Source organism: Phaenicophaeus curvirostris, chromosome 6 (assembly GCF_032191515.1).
Source record: "Phaenicophaeus curvirostris isolate KB17595 chromosome 6, BPBGC_Pcur_1.0, whole genome shotgun sequence".
In the NCBI taxonomy this organism is placed as follows: Eukaryota; Metazoa; Chordata; class Aves; order Cuculiformes; family Cuculidae; genus Phaenicophaeus; species Phaenicophaeus curvirostris.
The window spans coordinates 5,972,996-5,978,995 of NC_091397.1; positions in this window are offsets into that span (position 1 = coordinate 5,972,996).

Below are 6,000 nucleotides of genomic sequence, written 5' to 3' on the forward strand. Positions count from 1 at the left end.
GAAAAAAGTTGACAAAGAAGGTCTGCAGACTTGGGATAACTCAGGAATTTGCCCTCTGTGTCAGCAGCACTAGGTAGTTGGATGCAGAGAAGCTTGGTGGGTCTGCTTGGGTCCTGCTTAGGTTGCTTTTGTTCCTGTAGTGCATAGCAATGCTTTTGAGGTGAAACTCTTCTGTTTGGTGGGAGCTGGAATGAGCTGACTGCTTTGGTTCATCTATCAGATTCCGTTAGATGGCAGCATTTACTACATTTTAGAATATGGCCAGTCAGAGTGAAATAGATGTCAAACCCCTACACTACAACATCGAGGCATTAAATTAATTGCAAATACCTATAGAAAATAATGTCATAACTCTTTACCCTCCCTGTCCTGGGCTTTCAAGCTAGCCACAGTTCTCAGTAAGTGCCTGTTCGCTGAATATTCTGATTTTCACATGAGACAGACTGACAGACCTTAATGACTGTGAAGTACAACCTCCTGAAAAAACAAACATTCTCATGTGCACTTGGACCTTCCAGGAGTAGTTTCGAACATCTATATAGCACTGTTGCAGGAAATGCTTGTTAGGGAAGAGGTAAGAGTGCTTCATTCCTCCACATTGGAAGGAAAGGCTGGAAAAGTCTTATGGGAGAATTTTAACCGCTAATAATACATAACAAAATGCCACTACTTTTTTTTTATATATTAATGTGATTCTTACAATTTAAAATGGTGCTTGAGTGTGACAGCAGGTGTTGTGCCCTGGTCCAGAATTAGAAATACTTCAAAGATTAATGCTTTATTTCCATTGTAGGGGTAGCAATTTTGGACAAACCCCCACTTGGCATGAACACATCCTCAGTGATTATTTTGCCTCAGAAACATACAAAAGCACCTGAATTCACCACAGTGCAAATTTAAAAGTCTGACTAATTTTTTAGTATTGCTTTAAAGTAGCCTTAGCACACTATTCTAGGTTTCAAAGGAGAGTGGTGATATCCAGCTGTTGCGGCTTATCATCATAGAATCATAAAGGTTGAAAAAAACCTCTAAGATCATCCAGTCCAGCCGTCAGCCCAGCACCACCTTGCCTACTGAACCGTGCCCCAGAGTTCCACATCTACACACTTTTAGAAAACCTCCAGGGAAGGAGACTCCATCACTTCCCTGGACAGTCTGTTACAGTGCTTCACCACTCTTTTGGTAAAGAAATTTACCCTTATATTCAATCTAAGTCTCTCCTGGTGCAATTTGAGGCCATTTCCTCTCCTCCTATCACTTGTTACATGGGAGAAGAGATGGGAGATGCTATAACTGCCCTGAAGTGAATTCAGCTGTTGAGGCAACAAATAGTTTTGTTAAGAAGACTATATAATATTATGAGCTAACAGCAATGAACAGGTCTGAATTTTTGAAAATCCTAGCATCTGAAAATGTAATTCTTCCAGCAAAACTGCCTGGACATATGTGAACTTCATGAGAAGTGGTCAGGCATGCTGGAAAAACAGTGGAAGAGTATTCCTTTCTGTTTATCAAATTTGATAATTAAACCAGAGAGCAGCAAAGCCAAAGGAATATTGGATCCCTCCAGGTAGGAAACTGTGTATGTAAAGCTATCAGTGTATTCCTGAGGACCAGAAATATAATACATAGCAACCTTACCTCCTTAGCAGTGGTGCAGGGCTCCATTATTATATTTCCATTTATAATTTTTGTGTGTAGAAATAGCCAGCAACTCCCTACCAGTAATTAAGCGTCTTCTCCTACTTTTGTGATAGCTCTGTATCCCTGAGAAGAGGCAACATGAAGGTTTTGTGGAAACTGTTCTTTCACTTCTGGAGCTCTTCAGTTATTGCTAACCTTGCAATGTTTGCACTATCCATAGTGTTTCTCCAGGACTCAAAGAGGTTCCATGTGTAGTTAAATCGTTTGAAATGTACCGGAAAGAGACTGTCATGGCATCTTTTCCCCAAACCTACAAAAGGTTATGTTGCTTGACAAATATGTCATCTTCAATGTCACTTTCCAAAGACATCGCTGAGGTGAATATTCTATCTCAACTTGAGAAATCCCTACAATTTCTGTTATGCCAGAAGACGCATCAAGATATGCTTTCCTAACTCATATTTAGGGTGAATGTTCCCACAGGTGTAGCACACTCAATGCCTGTAGCAACTTTAGATGGAGGTCAGGATCACTACTAGAAGCTATGAAGAAGAGGTATATCATGTTATGCTGAAACGGAGTAGAACAATTTTTTCAATATCTATAAAGGACATTACAAAGATTGAGGATTTGTATTGAAATACTAGAGTTAACTACTGCTGGCTAGTAGCAAGTCTGACTTAGGCTTGCTGCAGCATACTACAGGCTCATTTTCTGAAATCTCACTGCCTCACCTGCCAAGGAAAGAGTCTACCAAATGCTTCACAGAGATGAACAATTAAATGGGTCTGATGCGTGCAGAGCTGGCCATCTGTTTTGCTCCCTAGAACATGGACTGCCTTCAGTATGAACACCCTAGACTCTATCCCACAGTATCTACTTATCAGTAATACCCATTCCAGCTACCAGTCCCTTTCCACCTAGGAGCTACCTTGGAGCTGCCCTGTGGAATTGAAAAGATATATTGCAGTTACTGAGACCTAATTCAGCAAGTCTGCTGCTGCCCAGGCATGTAGGATCACCACGTTTTGCACAGATCTCATGCCAGTGAGCTTTCTCTGTGGTTTGGAAGCCTTCCTCCTTTTTACTGTTTAACATTTGCTTGATGTATGTTCTACTACATCTGGGCGGTGGAAGCCCAAGGAAAGACTGCTTATGACTATGTGCATATTAAATAACTTGGATCTTAGATGTAGATAATAATGTAGGAAGAACAATCTACATGACTTTCTGCCTCCTCTCCCTAATCCTTTCTTCTCATATCTGAATGAATCAAAAGTTTTCATCAGTTGGTCCTAGGTTTCCTCTTTTCAAATTTAGTACCTTAACAGTTGCTGAATTCACAAATTCATAGTTATTAGTATTTTTAGTAGCATTATGAAAGTCATTGCACAACTAGTGTTTCATCAACACTGAGAATGATACAGAAATATAACAGGAACTTAAGAACAGAGAATCATTAATCCCATTAGCCAATTCACTTATCACAGTTACCACTGATACAAGATAAATGTAAGAAACACCATTGACCTTTGAAGGTGGACCTGCCTTGAGTAGGGTTAGATGAACTTCAGAAGTCTCCTCCAATCTAAAGTACTCTATGACTCCATGACAGTCACCACATGCTTTTTGAAATTAAACATTATGGCTAAACAAAACTTACCCACATGGATTAACAGCCATTTGTATTATCTGAGAGTCTGAGTCTGTACCAATCTGTATTATTTTGGTAGATGTACCAATCTGTATTATTTGCATATTTTGGATATGCAGTTCTAGTCTCTCTGTATGATAGGATGACAAATTAGTGCAAATGAACAAGAGATTTCTTATGTGTCCACCCCTGGGAACCAAATTATTAGTCCTCCGTAACTTCTACAAAATCATGTCAGATTTCTTTCTAACATTTCTTCTGTACCTCCATCCATTATAAATATTTGGGTAAAGGTATTGAATGGTTTCAGAGCTGAATGTAGTGGTACAAGTTTAGGCTCTTTGCCCTGCCAATTCCAGAGAAAATATGTGAAGGCATCAACTTAGTAAGTGGTTTTATTGATCTATAGAGACTTCTAAAAGAGCAATAGAGATATTTTGGCAACCCCTCAGGAAAATATAGCTGTTTGGACAAATCCATTGCAGTTTTCTGCTTCATGTTCCATGGAGCTAAAGCAAGGCAGGCCAAGCTGATTTTGGTAATAGTCATTACCTTAATGCAGAGCTGCTAGAGTTCTGAGCAGATTAAGGGCAATGCAGTTTCCTCTTCTCTCTGGGCTCCTGGGACGATGGGCTTACACAGGAGAATTCAAAGGTTAGAGATTCTTGTGTTAGGCTTAAGACAACAGACACCCTACCTTGCTGACAAAATATTGTGTAGAATTTGTAGATAAAGTAGTCACTAGAAAGATCAATTCCAATGTAAATTATCTTTATATATATTCACATCCTTCTTGAACTGAAGAGGGTAGAACTGGAGATATAATTTAATAGTGGTCCTACTATACTACCAGTATTAGCAGAATTTATCAGCAAAGATTTAATAATAATACTTCAATTTTCTATTTTTTTCCTGTGTGGCTATGGCTGGAGTAATAACCCCGATATAATGAGAAAAATAGAAAGTCATCCTTTTCTTCTTCACTTGTTATATTGTTTGCTGCTGTTTCTACTGCAGCAAGAAATCCATGTTTGTGTAAGAAGACAGATTCTCCAATATCTATACACAGAAGTTCAACGAAATACTTCCAGCTTTCTCCACCCTTCTGAACAGTGTCTGTAGAAAATTCCCCCCCCATTTTCAATAAAGCAACACCCCAGTGGTGTTTAAAAAAAGCGTAGATGTAGTGCTTAGAGACATGGTTTAGTTGTGGCTTGGTAGTGCTAGGTTAAGGGCTGGGCTCAATGATCTTAAAGGTCTTTTCTAGCCTAAATGATTCTGTGATTCTAAGTTTTAATCGAAACGGCTGCAATAAGACCTCACCACAGAACCTTTGGAGAATGGCACTCAGTTCCTCCCTATGCATATGCAGTCCCCATCACTCATTACTCAGGCTCTCTGACACCCTATTAAATACAGAACCTGTGCTTGTGTCCATTATGCTCTCCCTACTTACCTTCATCTTCCTCCTATAATTTTAATTTGTCTGCCAGCTGTGCAAAAGGCAGTATAGCCAATGGCTGAGAAAACCTCAACTAGAATGGGAAACAGTTAAGGTCTCCTACTTTCCCCTGAGTAGGGAGCTCATTTCTTGTCAAACAGCCAATAATCCAGATGGCAAAAACCAAAAAAATGCAGATAGGAAAGAGACACTATTAATGTGTAAGCATTGATTATAAAGTCAGTGCAAGCCACACTTTCTTATACACCTGGCAATCCACCAACATAATAGTATACAAAGCCATAGGAAAAACTAGGGGTTTGTGAATTCTGCTGCTCAGTTGGTATTCATTTGAGAATACTTTATCTAGAAGTATACTGCACTATATGTTCTGATAAGTTTACAGCCTGGCGTTTCAGCCTGAAACATGCTTAAACTGATAATGTTTAAACTGCTTAAACTGCTATTCTTCTTCAGCTGAATACCACCTCAAATAAAATAGAAATCTTTTTTTAACATAAAAATTTATCTCAGCGTTATTTTGTTCTGTTGTGTTATATTGTTTTGTTATGTGCATGATGGCATGAATATACCAGGCTGCCAGTAAAAGAAGCTTGTTGCTTTTTAAACTGATATTGTCTGTTTTTACTCCATGTTCAGCCCAGGGCAAACACATTTTCTTCATATATGACCCTGCAGTAGAGGATGGTTCAGAGGAGACAGGGTGAGGTGCTGTGCCTGAGAAGCTCAGGGAATGACTAGGGTACTGACCACAAACTGTTGCAAAGAAACCTGACTTTATCTCAACACAAAAGGGACTGGAGGGTGGTCTTTGTTATAGACCAACGGCTATTAACATTTGGCTGGATCACCTGATAGTGTAGAAGTTTCTCCCCAAGTTCATGGGAAGAGAACATCTCTCTGAGTTGGAGAGAACAGCATGAGAGGAGGGTATTTGTGGTTTAACCTAACAATGGGTGTGAAAAATGAACAGATAATAAATGGGCTTGAGCTGCTTTAACCTACGTACTTCTTCCTAATGACTGGGGATGCCCAGCATCGTGATGGGAAGTATATTAAAGAGAGCAATAGATATCACCTTGGTATTGTAATTGAACTGTGCATTGCATTTACGATATTTTGCTATGTGTAACCTTACATTTGTATTGTGATTTCAGCATGTTAGGTATCACTCTGCTAAATCAAAAATCCCATGTAACTTCAAATATCTTCAAATAAGTAAATTTGATATTGAACGTCA